We start from the raw sequence: 20,676 nt of genomic DNA, 5'->3' as shown, positions 1-20,676 counted from the left end.
GACACACTCAAGCTGGTGCACCTGGCACCTACTACCATACCCAGTTAAAAGGCACTTACATCTTTTGTCTTACCCATTCACCCTCTGAATGGCACACATACACAATCCATGTCTCAATTGTCTCAAAGCTTAAAAATCCTTCTTTAACCTGTCTCCTCCCCTTCATCTACACTGATTGAAGTGGATTTAACAGGTGACCATGACATCAATAAGGGATAATAGCTTTCACCTGGATTCACCTGGTCAGTCTATGTCATGGAAAGAGTAAGTTTTCCTCATGTTTTGTACACTCAGCGTATATACCATAATAGAACATAGAAGGCTACCATACAAGATGATGCAAACTGTAAACAGTTGACAACGAAATTCTACATTTAGTCCACTAGAAGGTGGTCTTTAACAACCTACAGTACACTACTCTGGTTCATCACTACACAACAAATCTCCTAACCGCTCCCCCGTCTCAAGAGCGATGGGTATTGTAGTCTAATGAGCTGATGGCAATAATGGATTATATGATTTCTCACACATACGTGTTCTCCAAGGCCTCCATCTCCACAGGGTGTTGTGATGTTGACGGCAATGTTGTGATTACTGACAGGGTTGGCAACCAATCTTCTCTCTCTAGTACCGGAGGGAGAAACAGGCTGGTGATGAGATCGGGGTGTAATCATTAGTCCAAATTAGTGCAAGTAAAACGACAGGTTCTATTGGACAAATTCAGGTAGGTCCCTCCCTGTTTTGTTTGCTTCCATTTATTAAGAAACGAACACACCCCAGAGGGTCTGGTTGAGTTTATTCTGTCCTCTGTACACCTTTCAGGTTGTTCACAGTGCACACCACTGAACAGCTCCAGCTTTAGAACAATGAACCATTTGTTTGGATGGACGTTAATGCTGCTGTATTTCGACACTGATGGTATGTTTCTTTTGTTACTGATTTACTGTGTATGTGGGAGATGATAGATAAGTAGCCTAAACTTTATTTGTTTTAAAATGTTCAATGTTTTAATTAGTAACTTTAGAAACGTATTTTTGTACGTTTGTTGTGGCTCCTGATAAGGGAGCCTAGGCTAGCAGCTGTAGTGCATGGAGCGCAGACCAAATGTCCCGTGTGGCTCAGTTGGTAGAGCATGGTGTTTTGCAACGCCACGGTTGTGATTTCGATTCCCACGGGAGACCAGTACGGGAAAAACAAATGTATGAAATGTATGCATTCACTACTGTAAGTCGCTCTGGATAAGAGCGTCTGCTAAATGACTAAAATGTAAATGTAATTCCCCAAATTGCATTCCCCCCTTATTAAATGTGTAAAGGGTAAATCATTTAAACAGTGTGTAGCCTGTTGCTAAGACTCAAAATAACATTCCTCTCTCTCTAGAGACATATCCTCCTGTATCCTGTCTGAGCGTTTGATAAATATTTACAGTAAGGGATAGATAATGACAGAGTAGGTTGTTTAACAGAGCTCTTTCATGGGAAGAAAGAGGTGGAGGCTATAAAAGTTTGCGGTCTAAACACCAACTACAGAGTAATACTTTGATGCATAGACTAATTTATGAGAGATTAATGATCTTTTGGAAACAACAGGCTGACAACCTTTTATAATATCTGAGAGAAACTGTAGCAAGTCATTTGAAACTAAATTTGCATTACTATTTGCTTTTTTCCAACTGACAGAGCTCACAGCCTCACTGTTTTGACTCATAGTGCCTAATGATTATAGATGTGATAGTAAAACACGCACCTTTATGGTGTTGGGACTTGGGAATTCCCTCAACCATGTTGAATCATTGAAGGGCAACGGACATGGCTTCGTCCCCAAAATGAAGAAATCCTTTCATGGATATCAACGTCTAAAAGTCATTAGGTAAAATGAACATTCAAACTCAGTGGTATTAAGCAACATTCGAATGGTGCATTAGATTGTTCTTCTCTAAACAGGAAATGTTGGTGGTTTCCTGTGATTACGTGGTCAGTGGTTCTTTCACATAGATGGATTGAAGAGCGAGAGGCAGGTCGTTGGAACAGGCGATGTACTTTGTTAATAAAAAGGTAATGGTCTGGTCACTGATCTTGAGACACAGTAGCATGATGAATTTCATAGCGTGGGACAGAAAAAACGGTGTTTTTTGTGTAGGGAATGAAGACGTTCAAGAGCAATAAGAGCTACGCTACATGGCCATAAGTATGTGGACACGTGCTCGTCGAACATTTCATTCCAAAATCATGGGCATTAATATGGAGTTGTTCCCCCCCCTTTGCCGCTATAACAGCCTTCACTCTTCTGGGAAGGCTTCCCACTAGATGTTGGAAAATTTCTGCGGGGACTTATTTCCATTCAGTCACAAGAGCATTAGTGAGGTCGGGCACTGATATTGGGCGATTAGGCTGGCTTGCAGTCGGCGTTCCAATTCATCCCAAAGGTGTTCGGTGTTGTTGAGGTCAGGGCTCTGTGAAGGCCAGTCAAGTTCTTCTACACGATCTTGACAAATCATTTCTGTATGGACCTCGCTTTGTGCACGGGGGGGCATTGTTATGATCAAACAGGAAAGGGCCTTCCCCAAACTGTTGTCACAAAGTTGGAAGCACAGAATTGTCTAGAATTTCATTGTATGCTGTAGTTTAAGATTTCCCTTCTCTGAAACTAAAGGGGTCTAGCTCGAACCATGAAAAACATCCCCAGACCATTATTCCTCCTCCACCAAATTTTACAGTTGGCACTATGCATTCAAGCAGGTAGCGTTCTCCTGGCATCCGTCAAACCCAGATTTGTCTGTCGGACTGCCAGATGGTGAAGCGTGATTCATCACTCCAGAGAATGCGTTTCCACTGCTCCAGAGTCGGAGAGCTTTACACCACTCCAGCCGATGCTTGGCATTGCGCATGGTGATCTTAGGCTTGTGTGCGGCTGCTCAGCCATGGAAACCCATTTCATGAACCTCCCAACGAACAGTTTTTGTGCTGAAGTTACTTCCAAAGGCAGTTTGGAACTCAATAGAGAGTGTTGCAACTGAGGACAGACGCTTTTTAGACAATACGCGCTTTAGCACTAGGCGGTCCCGTTCTGTGAGCTTGTGAGGCCTACCATTTCGCAGCTGAGCCTTTGTTGCTCCTAGATGTTTCCACTTTACAATAACAGCACTTACAGTTGACCAGGGCAGCTCTAGCAGGGCAGAAATTTGACGATCTGACTTGTTGGAAAGGTGGCACCCTATGACCGTTCCACGTTGAACGTCACTGAGCTCTTCAGTAAGGCAATTTTACTGCCATTGTTTGTCTATGGAGATTGTATGGCTGTGTGTCGATTTTACACACCTGTCAGCAACGAGTGTGGCTGAAATAGCTAAATCGAAGGGGTGTTCACATGCCTTTGTCTACATAGTGTAATTAGGGGCCTACTTGTTCAGTAGCCTAATTAAAGTTGGATATTAATTAATTGCAGATTGTAAAATAAATGTTTGATGTAACAGCATACTAATCAGCTACCAATTAATTTTTGTAGAATATGCAAGGGTGTGTATTCATGGATGCAAAGGGTAGACAAGCTTCCTCAAAAGAATAACCAAGAATAAAAGAAACAAAATAATATAGGCCCATCTTTCGTCTCGGTGCCAAACGTCATTGAGAGAACTTCAGTTGTTGCATCTCGTTATGTCTTTGTCCTCCGGTGGCTAGCTAGCTAAAATCAGCCCTTTCCAAAATTAGCCATGGATGTAGATAGGGATTAGGACTTGTTGTTTTACTTCATTCTCAGTACTGGCCAATGATTATAACGGCAATTCTGATCCAACCATAAATTCATACGTTGTGCTCCTGGCCTGAGAGGATGGAAGTTCAACATGTAGCTATCTAGATGTAGTAGGCATTTAGACCTACTATAGGCTAACGCCAATTAGCTGGCCTGGCGCATCGTTTCCAATGAAGGGAAGTTAGGCTAGCCAGCAAGCGTTTTAGCCAGGTAGCCTAGAACAACCAAAACTAAAAGCGTCTAGCCTACTGTATGACAGAGTCATAGACCGTTTACAAAATGGAGGATGGCGGCATTGGCGCTTCTCTACAAGTAAGGTGCGTCAACATGTTTTCACGCACACACACACACAGAAATCAGTAACATGGACTGCCACATCATATGTAGCTTACGTTGATTGGACTAAATAGTTGTTTTATATCTTTTAGGTTTCACTGTATTAGACTAAGCATACAGTTGAAGTCGGAAGTTTACATACACTTAGGTTGGAGTCATTAAAACTCGTTTTTCAACCACTCCCCAAATGTCTTGTTAACAAACTATAGTTTTGGCAAGTCGGTTAGGACATCTACTTTGTGCATGACACAAGTAATTTTTCCAACAATTGTTTACAGCCAGATTATTTCACTTATAACTCACTGTATCACAATTCCAGTGGGTGAGAAGGTTACACACTAAGTTGACTGTGCCTTTAAACAGCTTGGAAAATTCCAGAAAATGATGTCATGGCTTTAGAAGCTTCTGATAGGCTAATTGACATCATTTCAGTCAATTGGAGGTGTACCTGTGGATGTATTTCAAAGCCTACCTTCAAACTCAGTGCCTCTTTGCTTGACATCATGGGAAAATCAAAAGAAATCAGCCAAGACCTCAGAAAACAAATTGTAGACCTCCACAAGTCTGGTTCATCCTTGGATCATCCTTCCAAATGCCTGAAGGTACCTCGTTCATCTGTACAAACAATAGTACGCAAGTATAAGCACAACGGGACCACGCAGCCATCATACCGTTCAGGAAGGAGACGTGTTCTGTCTCCTAGAGATTAACGTACTTTGGTGCGAAAAGGGCAAATCAATCCCAGAACAACAGCAAAGGACCTTGTGAAGATGCTGGAGGAAACGGGTACAAAAGTATCTATAGGAAAACGAGTCATATATTGACATAACCTGAAAGGCCGCTTAGCAAGGAAGAAGCCACTGCTCCAAAACCGCCATAAATGTCACGTTCGTCGTAGTGAGTGAGTGCTCATCTTAACTTTTATTGAGAACACGACTAATAAATGAACGAACAGTCTTGTAGGCTCACACAGCAGTACAAAGAACAACCTCCCACCATTCCCAAAACAAACATACTCCTAATTATAGGACCTTCAATCAGAGGCAACAATAAACAGCTGCCTCCAATTGAAGGCCCCAATCCCAAATACCTAAACATAGAATTAAACACCCTAGAACAGACATAGAAATATACAAACATAGAACATAGACCAAAACCCCGGAATACATAAATCAAACACCCCTCTACATAAACACACACCCCAAACCATATAAAACAAATACCCCCTGCCACGTCCTGACCAAACAATAATAACAAATAACCCCTTTTCTGGTCAGGACGTGACAGTACCCCAAAGGTGCAGACGCCGGATGCACCTGACAACAAAAATATCTACAAAAAGAACCCCTAAATTAAAGGGAGGGAAGGGAGGGTGGCTGCCGTCACCGACGGCTCCCGTGCTACACCCCCCCCCTCCCCAAACCTCCTACAGTGGAGGTGGCTCAGGCTCAGGCCTTAGTCCCCTACCTGACCAGTCCACCCCTACCGAATACCTCGGCCTGAAGCATGTCACTGTAGACCCTGGGCTGTACTCTGGGAGCTCCGGACTGTAGGGCGACTCTGGGAGCTCCGGACTGTAGGGCGACTCTGGGAGCTCCGGACTGTAGGGCGACTCTGGGAGCTCCGGACTGTAGGGCGACTCTCTCGGTTCCGGACTGTAGGCCGTCTCTCTCGGTTCCGGACTGTAGGCCGTCTCACTCGGTTCCGGACTGTAGGCCGTCTCTCTTGGTTCCGGACAGTGGGCCGTCTCTCTTGGTTCCGGACAGTGGGCCGTCTCTCTACGGGGCACTGTCGCCGGAAGCTCTGGACGAGGCACTGTTGCTGGAAGTTCTGGACGAGGCACTGTTGCCGGACACTCTGGACGAGGTACTGTCGTCGGAAGCTCGGGACTGGGCTGACGCACTGGAGGCCTGGTGCGTGGGGCTGGCTTAGGGCGCGCCAGACTAAGGACACACACCACAGGGCTAGTGCGAGGAACAGGAGCAGGATGAGCTGGACTGGGCTGACGCACTGGAGGCCTGGTGCGTGGGGCTGGTAGTGGAGGTACCAGACTGGAGACACGCACCCCAAGGCTAGTGTGAGGAGCAGGAACAGGACGTACTGGACTGGGCTGATGCACTGGAAGCCTAGTGCGTGGGGCTGGTGCTGGAAGTGTCAGACTGGAGACACGCACCTCAAGGCTAGTGCGAGGAGCGGGAACAGGTTACACTGGGCCGTGAAGACGCACTGGCGGTCTTGAGCGCAGTACTGGCTCCACCCTTACTGGCTGGATGCCCGCTTCCCCCTGGCAAATGCGGGCGCTTGCACCGTGCACACCGGCCTGTGAACACTTGGCCTCGACGCCGTGAGCATCACTACAAAGCACGGGACCTGACCAGTAATAGGCTGCCTCCAATAAGCACGGGGAGTTGGCTTGGTGCTTAATCCTGGCCCAGCCAATCTACCCGTGTGCCTTGGGGCTGCCTCTCAGGCTTAAACGCCAACCGTGTACCACTGTAACAGTCCCGGTCTTCGTTCCACCTTCGCCGGTCCTCTCTTGCTGTCTCCACCTGTCTCCATGGCAAGGTCTTGTCCCCTGCCATTATCTCCTCCCATGTCCAAGATGTCCTCCACTCCCTTTTCTCCCTGGCCCAGGATCCTTCCTCCTCCTGGGCCCGCTGCTTGGTCCGTGGTTGGTGGGAGGTTCTGTTACGGTCGTCGTAGTGAATGGACCAAGGCGCAGCGGGTTGAGTGCTCATCTTAACTTTTATTGAGAACACGACTAATAAACAAAACAATAAACGAACGAACAGTCTTGTAGGCTCACACGGAAGTACAAAGAACAACCTCCCACCATTCCCAAAACAAACATACTCCTAATTATAGGACCTTCAATCAGAGGCAACGATAAACAGCTGCCTCCAATTGAAGGCCCCAATCCCAAATACCTAAACATAGAATTAAACACCCTAGAACAGACGTAGAAATATACAAACATAGACCAAAACCCCGGAATACATAAATCAAACACCCCTCTACATAAACACACACCCCGAACCATATAAAACAAATACCCCCTGCCACGTCCTGACCAAACAATAATAACAAATAACTCATTTTCTGGTCAGGACGTGACAATAAAAAAGCCAGACTACGTTTGTACCTGCACATGGGGACAAAGATCGTACTTTTTGGAGCAATGTTCTCTGGTCTGATGAAACAAAAATAGAACTGTTTGGCCATAATGACCATCATGTTAGGAGGAACAAAGTGGGAGGCTTGCAAGCCGAAGAACACCATCTCAACCGTGAAGCATGGGGGTGGCAGCATCGTTGTGGGGGTGCTTTGCTGCAGGAGGGACTGGTGCACTTCACAAAATAGATGGCATCATGAGGGAGGAAAATTATGTGCATATATTGACGCAACATCTCAAGACATCAGTCAGGAAGTTAAAGCTTGGTCGCAAATGGGTCTTCCAAATGGACAATGACCCCAAGCATACTTCCAAAGTTGTAGCAAAATAGCTTAAGGACAACAAAGTCAAGGTATTGGAGTGGCCATCACAAAGCCCTGACCTCAATGCTATAGAAAATGTGTGGGCAGAACTGAAAAAGTGTGTGCGAGCAAGAAGGCCTACAAACCTGACTCAGTTACTCCAGCTCTGTCAGGAGGAATGGGCCACAATTCACCCAATTTATTGTGGGAAGCTTATGGAAGATTACCCGACACGTTTGACCCAAGTTAAACAATTTAAAGGCAATGCTACCAAATATTAATTGAGTGTATGTAAACTTCTGACCCACTGGGAATGTGATGAAAGAAATAAAAGCTGAAATAAACCATTCACTCAACCATTATTCTGATCTTTCACAGTCTTAAAATAAAGTGGTGATCCAAACTGACCTAAGACAGGGACTTTTTATTCAGATTAAATGTCAGAAATTGTGAAAAACGGAGTTTAAATCTAGTTGGCTAAGGTGTATGTAAACTTCTGACTTCAACTGTAGATGAATAGATGTTGAAATGTCGACGCTGATATGGGGCTGGAATAAGGGAGGAAGCGCCTGTTTTCTTTGGGACTTCACATCAAATTGTATTTGTCACATGTGCCAAATACAACACCTTACAGTGAAATGCTTACTTACAAGCCCTTAACCAACAATGCAGTTTTAAGATAAATATCTAAGAAATAAAAGTAGCAAATAATTAAAGAGCATGTGCGGGGGGTCAATGTGCTGGGGCACCGGTTAGTCAAGGTAATTGAGGTAATATGTACATGTAGGTAGAGTTATTAAAGTGACTATGTATAGATAATAAGTGTTACAGCAGCGCAAAAAAGAGGGGGGCCATACAAATAGTCTGGGTAGCCATTTGATTAGATGTTCAGGAGTCTTATGGCTTGGAGGTAGAAGCTGTTTAGAAGCCTCTTGGACCTAGACTTGGCGCTCCGGTATCGCTTGCTGTGCAGTGGCAGAGAGAACAGTCTATGACTAGGTTGGCTGGAGTCTTTGACAATTTTTAGGGCCTTCCTCTGACACCACCTGGTATAGAGGTCCTGGATGGCAGGAAGCTTGGCCCCAGTGATGTACTGGGCCGTACGTACTACACTCTGTAGTGCCTTGCGGTCGGAGGCCGAGCATTTGGCATACCAGGCAGTGATGCAACCTGTCAGGATGCTCTCGATGGAGCAGCTGTACAACCTTCTGAGGACCCATGCAAAATCTTTTCAGTCTCCTGAGGAGGAATAGGTTTTGTCGTGCCCTCTTCACGACTGTCTTGGTGTGCTTGGACCATGTTAGTTTGTTGGTGATGTGAACACCAAGGAACTTGAAGCTCTCAACCTGCTCCACTATAGCCCTCTCCATGAGAATGGGGGCGCACTCGGGTCTTCCTTTTCCTGTAGTCCACAATCATCTCCTTTGTCTTGATCATGTCGAGGGAGAGGTTGTTGTCCTGGCACCACACGGCCAGGTCATTGACCTCCTCCCTATAGGATGTCTCATCGTTGTCGGTAATCAGGCCGACCACTGTTGTGTCATCAGCAAACTTAATGATGGTGTTGGAGTCATGCCTGGCCATGCAGTCATGAGTGAACAGGGAGTACAGGAGGGGACTGAGCATGCAACCCTGAGGGGCCCCCATGTTGAGGATCAGAGTGGCGGATGTGTTGTTACCTATCCTTACCACTGTCAGGAAGTTCAGTATCCAGTTGCAGAGGGAGGTGTTTAGTCCCAGGGTCCTTAGCTTAGTGATGAGCTTTGAGGGCACTATGGTGTTGAACGCTGAGATGTAGTCAATGAATAGCATTCTCACATAGGTGTTTCTTTTGTCCAGGTGTGAAAGGGCAGTGTGGAGTGCAATAGAGATGGCATCATCTGCGGATCTGTTAGGGCAGTACATAAACTGAAGTGGGTCTAGGGTTTCTGGGATAATGGTGTTGATGTGAGCCATGACCAGCCTTTCAAAGCACTTCATGGCTACATACGTGACTGCTTCGGGTCGGTAATCATTTAGGCAGGTTACCTTAGTGTTCTTGGGCACAGTGACTATGGTGTTCTGCTTGTAACATGTTGGTATTACAGACTCAAACAGGGACAGGTTGAAAATGTCAGTGAAGACACTTGCCAGTTGGTCAGCGCATGCTCGGAGTACACGTCCTGGTAATCCATCTGGCCCTGTGGCCTTGTGAATGTTTACCTGTTTAGGTCTTACTCACATCGGCTGCGGAGAGCGTGATCACACAGTCGTCCGGAACAGCTGATGCTCTCATGCATGTTTCAGTGTTACTTGCCTCAAAGCTAGCATAGAAGTAATTTAGCTTGTCTGGTAGGCTTGTGTCACTGGGCAGCTCTCAGCTGTGCTTCCCTTTGTAGTCTGGCATAGTGTGCAAGCCCTGCCACATCTGACGAGCGTCGAAGCCAGTGTAGTACGATTCGATCTTAGTCCTGTATTGATGTTTTGCCTGTTTGATGGTTCATCAGAGATTTCTTATAACCTTCTTGAAACTGGCAGCTCTACCCTTTAGCTCAGTGCGGATGTTGCCTGTAATCCATGGCTTCTGGTTGGGGTATGTACGTACAGTCACTATGGAGACAACGTCATTGATGCAGTTATTGATGAAGCCAATGACTGATGTGGTGTACTCCTCAATGCCATCGGAAAAATCCCAGAACCTATTCCAGTCTGTGCTAGCAAAACAGTCCTGTAGCTTAGCATTTGCTTCATCTGACCACTTTTTTATTGACCGAGTCACCGGTGCTTCCTGCTTAAATTTTTGCTTGTAAGCAGGAATCAGGAGGATAGAATTATGGTCAGATTTGCCAAATGGACGGCAAGGGAGAGGTTGTACGCATCTCTGTGTGTGGAGTAAAGGTGGTCTAGAGTCCCCCCCCTGGTTGCGCATTTAACATGCTGATCGAAATGAGGTAAAACAGCTTTAAGTGTTTAAGTGTGACTTGTGGTAACTCTCTGTAGTTCTAAATAAATAGTTGTTTAGTAGTCCGAAAATGTCGGAAATATTAACTTGCTTGACCATGCTGTAGGTCATGTAACTGTTTGTTACATGTAATATGTTTTGTGGACTTCACCTGACAGATGTTGCTCTCCGGTTTTGTGATGAAACAAAAGGTGTGGTTGAATACCGTAATTTCCGGACTATTGAGCGCACCTGAATATAAGCCGCACCCACTGAATTTTTAAAAAATTCTTATTTTGAACATAAATAAGCCGCACATGTCTGTAAGCCGCAGGTGCCTACCGGTACATTGAAACAAATTTACCCAGGCGTTAACGAAACACGGCTTGTAACTAAAATAAATAGGCTTTAACGAAACACGGCTTGTAACATTTTTTTTAAATTAAACAGTAGCAGTAAACAGTAGCCTACACCAAGAAAGTCATTGCTCCAGACCAAGCTCCCGTGCAGCAGCTCTATTTCCTTTTCCAACAGCCAGATCAATCGCCTTCAACTTGAAAGCTGCATCATATGCATTTCTCCGTGTCTTTGCCATGATGAGGGTGACAAAATGACTACCGTAATCAGAATGATGGGAAGTTTGAGCGCGCTCGATTTAATCTAAACAGTAAACAAAAAGTTGTTTGACCTTAACCCGTTCGGCAATTTCATTGGTCTAATGAAAGCTTCATGCCGCCAAAAAACTGAGCACGTCACAGAATGTGTTTTTTTATTTTTTTATTTTTTTATTTGAAAGCGGGAAAAATCCATATTAGCTGCATCATTGTTTAAGCCGCGAGGTTCAAAGCGTGGGGAAAAAAGTAGCAGCTTATAGTCCGGAAATTACGGTATATCTGTTATTATGTCTTCTTATTGTCTCGGCCGTTGGCCTATAGGCCTTTATTCGGTCCTACATAGGACCTTGATTCTGTCCTATGTAGCAAAATTTGAAATAGTTTTTTTTCATTTGATAAAATTAGAGACACAGAGCTAGAAAATGGTTTATCATACACTGCATTTGAGGAACAATGGGAAAGTAATTCTGTCTCTTTTACAGGTGAGCCCTGAATTACATAAATTACAGAAAATACACACAGGAAAAGAAAAATGCAAGCAGAAAGAAAGAAAAAAATAAAGACATTCATCAGTAAAAAGGTCCTCAATCAGCTTTCTGAATTGGCCTAGAGGCACCAAAACATAATATTTCAGAACATTTTGAAGATTGTTCCACAAATAAGGTGCAAAAAAGCTAAAAGCTGTTTTAGCTAACGCAGCAGAGACCAAAGGAATTTCCAGGGTTAGCCATCCCTGAGACCTGGTGCGGTAACTCGTATGTCTAAAGTTTAGTAATCATATCAGAGGGCCTACGTGATATCAGAGGGCCAATCAACTTTCTGGTAAAGAATGCAGTGTTGACTGCTAAAATTGTTGCCTGTAATAAAGCGCAGTGCGCTATGATAAACCGCATCTAACGACTTTAATGAAGTAGCAGCTGTGTTGAAATCGATGATTTCGCCATAGTCTAGGACCGATAGGAACGTCGACTGAATAATCTGCTTTATCCTATTTATTGAGAGGCAGGACCTATTTCTATGAAAGAGCTCATTTTTATTCTCGGCTTCTTAACGAGCTCATAAACGCTTTTTAAAAGACCCTTGACCTGTCATTTTGCCTGCCCCCTGTCCTAGTAATTAACTTTTGTTACTTTGACACTGTCTGCATCTGGGTCTTCTCCTGAAACGTGATAGCACCTGTATTTGGGGAGTTTCTCCCGCTCTTCTCTGCAGATCCTCTCAAGCTCTGTCAGGTTGGATGGGGAGCATTGCTGCACAGCTATTTTCAGGTCTCTCCAGAGATGTTCGATCGGGTTCAAGTCTGGGCTCTGGCTGGGCCACTCAAGGACATTCAGAGACTTGTCCCGAAGCCACTCCTGCTTTGTCTTTGCTGTGTACTTACAGTCGTCCTGTTGGAAGGTGAACCTTCACCCCAGTCCGAGGTCCAGAGCCCTCTGGAGCAGGTTTTCATCAAGGATTTCATATGTCTGTACTTTGCTCCGTTCATCTTTCCCTCGATCCTGACTAGTCTCCCATTCTCTGCCGCTGAAAAACATCCCCACAGCATGATACTGCCACCACCATGCTTCACCATAGGGATGGTGCCAGGTTGTATCCAGACGTGGCACTTGGAATTCAAGCAAAATAGTCCAACCAGAAAATCTTGTTTCTCATGGTCTGAGTCTTTAGTTGCCTTTTGGCAAACTCCAAGCGGGCTGTCAGGTACCATTTACTGAGGAGTGGCTTCTGTCTGGCCACTCTACCATAAAGGCCTAATTGGTGGAGTGCTGCGGAGATGGTTGTCCTTCTGGAAGGTGATTGCTCAGTTTGGCCGGGCAGCCAGCTCTAGGAAGAGTCTTGGTGGTTCCAAATGTCTTCCATTTAAGAATGATAGAGGCCACTATGTTCTTGGGGACATTCAATGCTGCAGACATTTTTTGGTACCCTTCTCCAGATCTGTGCCATGACACAATCCTGTCTCGGAGCTCTACGGATAATTATTTCAACCTCATGGCTTGTTTTTTTCTGACATGCATGGTCAAGTGTGGGACATTATATAGACAGGTGTGTGCCTTTCCAAATCATGTCAAATCAATTGCATTTACAACTGGTGGACTCCTAACAAGTTGTAGAAACATCTCAAGGATGATCAATGGAGAAAAAAAACTGTTTTCGCTTTGTCAGAATGGGATATTGGGTGTAGATTGATGAGGGGAAAAAACTATTTAATACATTTTAAAATGAGGCTGTAACGTAGCAAAATGTCGAAAAAGTTAAAGGGTGTGAATACTTTCCGAATGCACTGTATGTAATCAACCCCTTCGTTATGGCAAGCCTAAATAAATTCAGGACAAAATAATGTGCCTAACAAGTCACATGTTACCATGATTTTTGAATGAGTACCTCATTTCTGTACCTACAATTGTCTGTAAGGTATGTCAGTCGAGCAGTGAATTTCAAACACAGATTCAACCACAAAGACCAGGGAGGTTTTAGATTGCCTCACAAAGAAGGCCACCTATCGGTAGATGGGTAAAAATATAAAAAACAAACATTTAATATCCCTTTGAGCATGGTGACGTTGTTATTACACTTTGGACGGTGTAGCAATACACCCAGTCACTACAAAGATAGACATTCTTCCTGACTCAGTTGCCAGAGAGGAAGGAAATCACTCAGGGATTTCACGATGAGGCCAATGGTGACTATAAAACAGTCACAGAGTTTAGTGGCGGTGATAGAAAACAGAGGATGGATCAACAACATTGTAGTTCATCCCAAATACTAACCTAAATGACAGCGTGAACAGAAGGAAGCCAGTACAGAATACAAATATTCCAAAACATGAATCTTTTTGCAATGAGACACTAAAGTAAAATTGCAAAAAATGTGGTTAAGAAATTAACTTTATGTCCTGAATGCAAAGTGTTATGTTTGGGACAAATCCAAATCCAACACAGGACATCACTCAGTACCACTCTTCATATTTTAAATTATGGTGGTGGCTACATCATGTTATGGATATGCTTGTCATCGGCAAGATCTTAGGAGTTGTTTAGGATATAAATAAAGGGAATAGAGATAAGCACAGGCAAAATCCTAGAGGAAAACCTAGTTCAGTCTGATTTAACAGAATGGGAGACAAATTCACCTTTCAGCAGGACAATAACCAAAAACAAAGGCCAAATATACACTGGAGTTGCTTACCAAGATGACAGTCAATGTTCCATGAGTGGCCTAGCTACAGTTCTGACTTAAATCGGCTTGAAAAAAGGCTGTCTAGCAATGATCAACAACCAACTTGACAGAGCTTGAAGAATAAGAATAATGTGCAAATATTGTACAATCCAGGTCTGCAAAGCCCTTAGAGACTTACCCCGAAAGACACAGCTGTAATCGCTGCCAAAGATGCTTCTACAAAGTATTGTCTCAGGGGTGTGAATATGTAAATAAGATATTTCTGTATTTCATTTTCAATAAATGTGCTAACATTTAAAAAAAAACATGATTTCACTTTGTAATTATGGGGTATTGTGTGTAGATGGGTGAGAATTTAGGCTGTAACACAACAAAATGTGGAATAAGTCAATGGATATGTGTCACAGAAGTTGTCATGTAGAGAAGAGGACCAAGGCGCAGCGGGATTGTGGACACTCATGTTTATTAAAGGAAACATGTAAAGCATCCAACTGAACAAAAAAACAATAAACAGTACTTACACCGGTAACAGTGTGGCAGGCTCAAACCAACGCAGTGCACACAAACAACCACCCACAACCCCAAAGAAAAACACACACACCTATATAGGACTTCCAATCAAAGGCAACTCAACACACCTGCCTTCAATTGGAAGTCCCAATCACCCACACAACATTTAACAAACACAAACCACCTGCCACATCCTGACCAAGACTAACACAATACACCCTCTGCTGGTCAGGACGTGACAATATGAATACTTTCTGAAGGCACTGAGTGTACAAAACATTAGGAACACCTTCCTAATATTGAGTTGCACCTGCCATCAGAACAGCATTAACTCGCCGGGGCATGGACTCTACAAGGTGTCGAAGTGTTCCACAGGGACGCTGGCCCATGTCGACTCTAACGCTTCCCACAATTGCGTCAAGTTGGCTGTATGTCTTTTGGGTGGTGGACCATTCTTGATACACACAGGAAACTGTTGAGCGTGAAAAACCTAGCAGCATTGCAGTTTTTGACACACTCAAGCTGGTGCACCTGGCACCTACTACCATACCCAGTTAAAAGGCACTTACATCTTTTGTCTTACCCATTCACCCTCTGAATGGCACACATACACAATCCATGTCTCAATTGTCTCAAAGCTTAAAAATCCTTCTTTAACCTGTCTCCTCCCCTTCATCTACACTGATTGAAGTGGATTTAACAGGTGACCATGACATCAATAAGGGATAATAGCTTTCACCTGGTCAGTCTATGTCATGGAAAGAGTAAGTTTTCCTCATGTTTTGTACACTCAGCGTATATACCATAATAGAACATAGAAGGCTACCATACAAGATGATGCAAACTGTAAACAGTTGACAACGAAATTCTACATTTAGTCCACTAGAAGGTGGTCTTTAACAACCTACAGTACACTACTCTGGTTCATCACTACACAACAAATCTCCTAACCGCTCCCCGTCTCAAGAGCGATGGGTATTGTAGTCTAATGAGCTGATGGCAATAATGGATTATATGATTTCTCACACATACGTGTTCTCCAAGGCCTCCATCTCCACAGGGTGTTGTGATGTTGACGGCAATGTTGTGATTACTGACAGGGTTGGCAACCAATCTTCTCTCTCTAGTACCGGAGGGAGAAACAGGCTGGCGATGAGATCGGGGTGTAATCATTAGTCCAAATTAGTGCAAGTAAAACGACAGGTTCTATTGGACAAATTCAGGTAGGTCCCTCCCTGTTTTGTTTGCTTCCATTTATTAAGAAACGAACACACCCCAGAGGGTCTGGTTGAGTTTATTCTGTCCTCTGTACACCTTTCAGGTTGTTCACAGTGCACACCACTGAACAGCTCCAGCTTTAGAACAATGAACCATTTGTTTGGATGGACGTTAATGCTGCTGTATTTCGACACTGATGGTATGTTTCTTTTGTTACTGATTTACTGTGTATGTGGGAGATGATAGATAAGTAGCCTAAACTTTATTTGTTTTAAAATGTTCAATGTTTTAATTAGTAACTTTAGAAACGTATTTTTGTACGTTTGTTGTGGCTCCTGATAAGGGAGCCTAGGCTAGCAGCTGTAGTGCATGGAGCGCAGACCAAATGTCCCGTGTGGCTCAGTTGGTAGAGCATGGTGTTTGCAACGCCACGGTTGTGATTTCGATTCCCACGGGAGACCAGTACGGGAAAAACAAATGTATGAAATGTATGCATTCACTACTGTAAGTCGCTCTGGATAAGAGCGTCTGCTAAATGACTAAAATGTAAATGTAATTCCCCAAATTGCATTCCCCCCCCTTATTAAATGTGTAAAGGGTAAATCATTTAAACAGTGTGTAGCCTGTTGCTAAGACTCAAAATAACATTCCTCTCTCTCTAGAGACATATCCTCCTGTATCCTGTCTGAGCGTTTGATAAATATTTACAGTAAGGGATAGATAATGACAGAGTAGGTTGTTTAACAGAGCTCTTTCATGGGAAGAAAGAGGTGGAGGCTATAAAAGTTTGCGGTCTAAACACCAACTACAGAGTAATACTTTGATGCATAGACTAATTTATGAGAGATTAATGATCTTTTGGAAACAACAGGCTGACAACCTTTTATAATATCTGAGATAGAAACTGTAGCAAGTCATTTGAAACTAAATTTGCATTACTATTTGCTTTTTTTCCAACTGACAGAGCTCACAGCCTCACTGTTTTGACTCATAGTGCCTAATGATTATAGATGTGATAGTAAAACACGCACCTTTATGGTGTTGGGACTTGGGAATTCCCTCAACCATGTTGAATCATTGAAGGGCAACGGACATGGCTTCGTCCCCAAAATGAAGAAATCCTTTCATGGATATCAACGTATAAAAGTCATTAGGTAAAATGAACATTCAAACTCAGTGGTATTAAGCAACATTCGAATGGTGCATTAGATTGTTCTTCTCTAAACAGGAAATGTTGGTGGTTTCCTGTGATTACGTGGTCAGTGGTTCTTTCACATAGATGGATTGAAGAGCGAGAGGCAGGTCGTTGGAACAGGCGATGTACTTTGTTAATAAAAAGGTAATGGTCTGGTCACTGATCTTGAGACACAGTAGCATGATGAATTTCATAGCGTGGGACAGAAAAAACGGTGTTTTTTTGTGTAGGGAATGAAGACGTTCAAGAGCAATAAGAGCTACGCTACATGGCCATAAGTATGTGGACACGTGCTCGTCGAACATTTCATTCCAAAATCATGGGCATTAATATGGAGTTGTTCCCCCCCCCCTTTGCCGCTATAACAGCCTTCACTCTTCTGGGAAGGCTTCCCACTAGATGTTGGAAAATTTCTGCGGGGACTTATTTCCATTCTGTCACAAGAGCATTAGTGAGGTCGGGCACTGATATTGGGCGATTAGGCTGGCTTGCAGTCGGCGTTCCAATTCATCCCAAAGGTGTTCGGTGTTGTTGAGGTCAGGGCTCTGTGAAGGCCAGTCAAGTTCTTCTACACGATCTTGACAAATCATTTCTGTATGGACCTCGCTTTGTGCACGGGGGGCATTGTTATGATCAAACAGGAAAGGGCCTTCCCCAAACTGTTGTCACAAAGTTGGAAGCACAGAATTGTCTAGAATTTCATTGTATGCTGTAGTTTAAGATTTCCCTTCTCTGAAACTAAAGGGGTCTAGCTCGAACCATGAAAAACATCCCCAGACCATTATTCCTCCTCCACCAAATTTTACAGTTGGCACTATGCATTCAAGCAGGTAGCGTTCTCCTGGCATCCGTCAAACCCAGATTTGTCTGTCGGACTGCCAGATGGTGAAGCGTGATTCATCACTCCAGAGAATGCGTTTCCACTGCTCCAGAGTCGGAGAGCTTTACACCACTCCAGCCGATGCTTGGCATTGCGCATGGTGATCTTAGGCTTGTGTGCGGCTGCTCAGCCATGGAAACCCATTTCATGAACCTCCCAACGAACAGTTTTTGTGCTGAAGTTACTTCCAAAGGCAGTTTGGAACTCAATAGAGAGTGTTGCAACTGAGGACAGACGCTTTTTAGACAATATGCGCTTTAGCACTAGGCGGTCCCGTTCTGTGAGCTTGTGAGGCCTACCATTTCGCAGCTGAGCCTTTGTTGCTCCTAGATGTTTCCACTTTACAATAACAGCACTTACAGTTGACCAGGGCAGCTCTAGCAGGGCAGAAATTTGACGATCTGACTTGTTGGAAAGGTGGCACCCTATGACCGTTCCACGTTGAACGTCACTGAGCTCTTCAGTAAGGCAATTTTACTGCCATTGTTTGTCTATGGAGATTGTATGGCTGTGTCGATTTTACACACCTGTCAGCAACGAGTGTGGCTGAAATGGCTAAATCGAAGGGGTGTTCACATACCTTTGTCTACATAGTGTAATTAGGGGCCTACTTGTTCAGTAGCCTAATTAAAGTTGGATATTAATTAATTGCAGATTGTAAAATAAATGTTTGATGTAACAGCATACTAATCAGCTACCAATTAATTTTTGTAGAATATGCAAGGGTGTGTATTCATGGATGCAAAGGGTAGACAAGCTTCCTCAAAAGAATAACCAAGAATAAAAGAAACAAAATAATATAGGCCCATCTTTTGTCTCGGTGCCAAACGTCATTGAGAGAACTTCAGTTGTTGCATCTCGTTATGTCTTTGTCCTCCGGTGGCTAGCTAGCTAAAATCAGCCCTTTCCAAAATTAGCCATGGATGTAGATAGGGATTAGGACTTGTTGTTTTACTTCATTCTCAGTACTGGCCAATGATTATAACGGCAATTCTGATCCAACCATAAATTCATACGTTGTGCTCCTGGCCTGAGAGGATGGAAGTTCAACATGTAGCTATCTAGATGTAGTAGGCATATAGACCTACTATAGGCTAACGCCAATTAGCTGGCCTGGCGCATCGTTTCCAATGAAGGGAAGTTAGGCTAGCCAGCAAGCGTTTTAGCCAGGTAGCCTAGAACAACCAAAACTAAAAGCGTCTAGCCTACTGTATGACAGAGTCATAGACCGTTTACAAAATGGAGGATGGCGGCATTGGCGCTTCTCTACAAGTAAGGTGCGTCAACATGTTTTCACGCACACACACACACAGAAATCAGTAACATGGACTGCCACATCATATGTAGCTTACGTTGATTGGACTAAATAGTTGTTTTATATCTTTTAGGTTTCACTGTATTAGACTAAGCATACAGTTGAAGTCGGAAGTTTACATACACTTAGGTTGGAGTCATTAAAACTCGTTTTTCAACCACTCCCCAAATGTCTTGTTAACAAACTATAGTTTTGGCAAGTCGGTTAGGACATCTACTTTGTGCATGACACAAGTAATTTTTCCAACAATTGTTTACAGACAGATTATTTCACTTATAACTCACTGTATCACAATTCCAGTGGGTGAGAAGGTTACACACTAAGTTGACTGTGCCTTTAAACAGCTTGGAAAATTCCAGAAAATGATGTCATGGCTTTAGAAGCTTCTGATAGGCTAATTGACATCATTTCAGTCAATTGGAGGTGTACCTGTGGATGTATTTCAAAGCCTACCTTCAAACTCAGTGCCTCTTTGCTTGACATCATGGGAAAATCAAAAGAAATCAGCCAAGACCTCAGAAAACAAATTGTAGACCTCCACAAGTCTGGTTCATCCTTGGATCATCCTTCCAAATGCCTGAAGGTACCTCGTTCATCTGTACAAACAATAGTACGCAAGTATAAGCACAACGGGACCACGCAGCCATCATACCGTTCAGGAAGGAGACGTGTTCTGTCTCCTAGAGATTAACGTACTTTGGTGCGAAAAGGGCAAATCAATCCCAGAACAACAGCAAAGGACCTTGTGAAGATGCTGGAGGAAACGGGTACAAAAGTATCTATAGGAAAACGAGTCATATATTGACATAACCTGAAAGGCCGCTTAGCAAGGAAGAAGCCACTGCTCCAAAACCGCCATAAATGTCACGTTCGTCGTAGTGAGTGAGTGCTCATCTTAACTTTTATTGAGAACACGACTAATAAATGAACGAACAGTCTTGTAGGCTCACACAGCAGTACAAAGAACAACCTCCCACCATTCCCAAAACAAACATACTCCTAATTATAGGACCTTCAATCAGAGGCAACAATAAACAGCTGCCTCCAATTGAAGGCCCCAATCCCAAATACCTAAACATAGAATTAAACACCCTAGAACAGACATAGAAATATACAAACATAGAACATAGACCAAAACCCCGGAATACATAAATCAAACACCCCTCTACATAAACACACACCCCAAACCATATAAAACAAATACCCCCTGCCACGTCCTGACCAAACAATAATAACAAATAACCCCTTTTCTGGTCAGGACGTGACAGTACCCCCCCCAAAGGTGCA

At 43.7% G+C, this 20,676-nt stretch overlaps 1 long non-coding RNA gene across 1 annotated transcript; it reads left to right on the top strand.

Moving 5' to 3' along the window:
- Positions 1-484: 484 nt before the first annotated feature.
- Positions 485-17,034, top strand: LOC123744186 (uncharacterized). The gene is made up of 3 exons (XR_006770766.1): positions 485-724; positions 823-918; positions 16,103-17,034. It is a non-coding gene; the product is annotated as an uncharacterized lncRNA (long non-coding RNA).
- The last annotated feature ends 3,642 nt before the right edge of the window (positions 17,035-20,676 follow it).

This window comes from Salmo salar, chromosome ssa08 (genome assembly GCF_905237065.1).
Source record: "Salmo salar chromosome ssa08, Ssal_v3.1, whole genome shotgun sequence".
Classification (NCBI taxonomy): domain Eukaryota; kingdom Metazoa; phylum Chordata; class Actinopteri; order Salmoniformes; family Salmonidae; genus Salmo; species Salmo salar.
The sequence above is the reverse complement of the archived record's forward strand: the minus strand, read 5'-3'. Positions and strand labels throughout refer to the sequence as shown.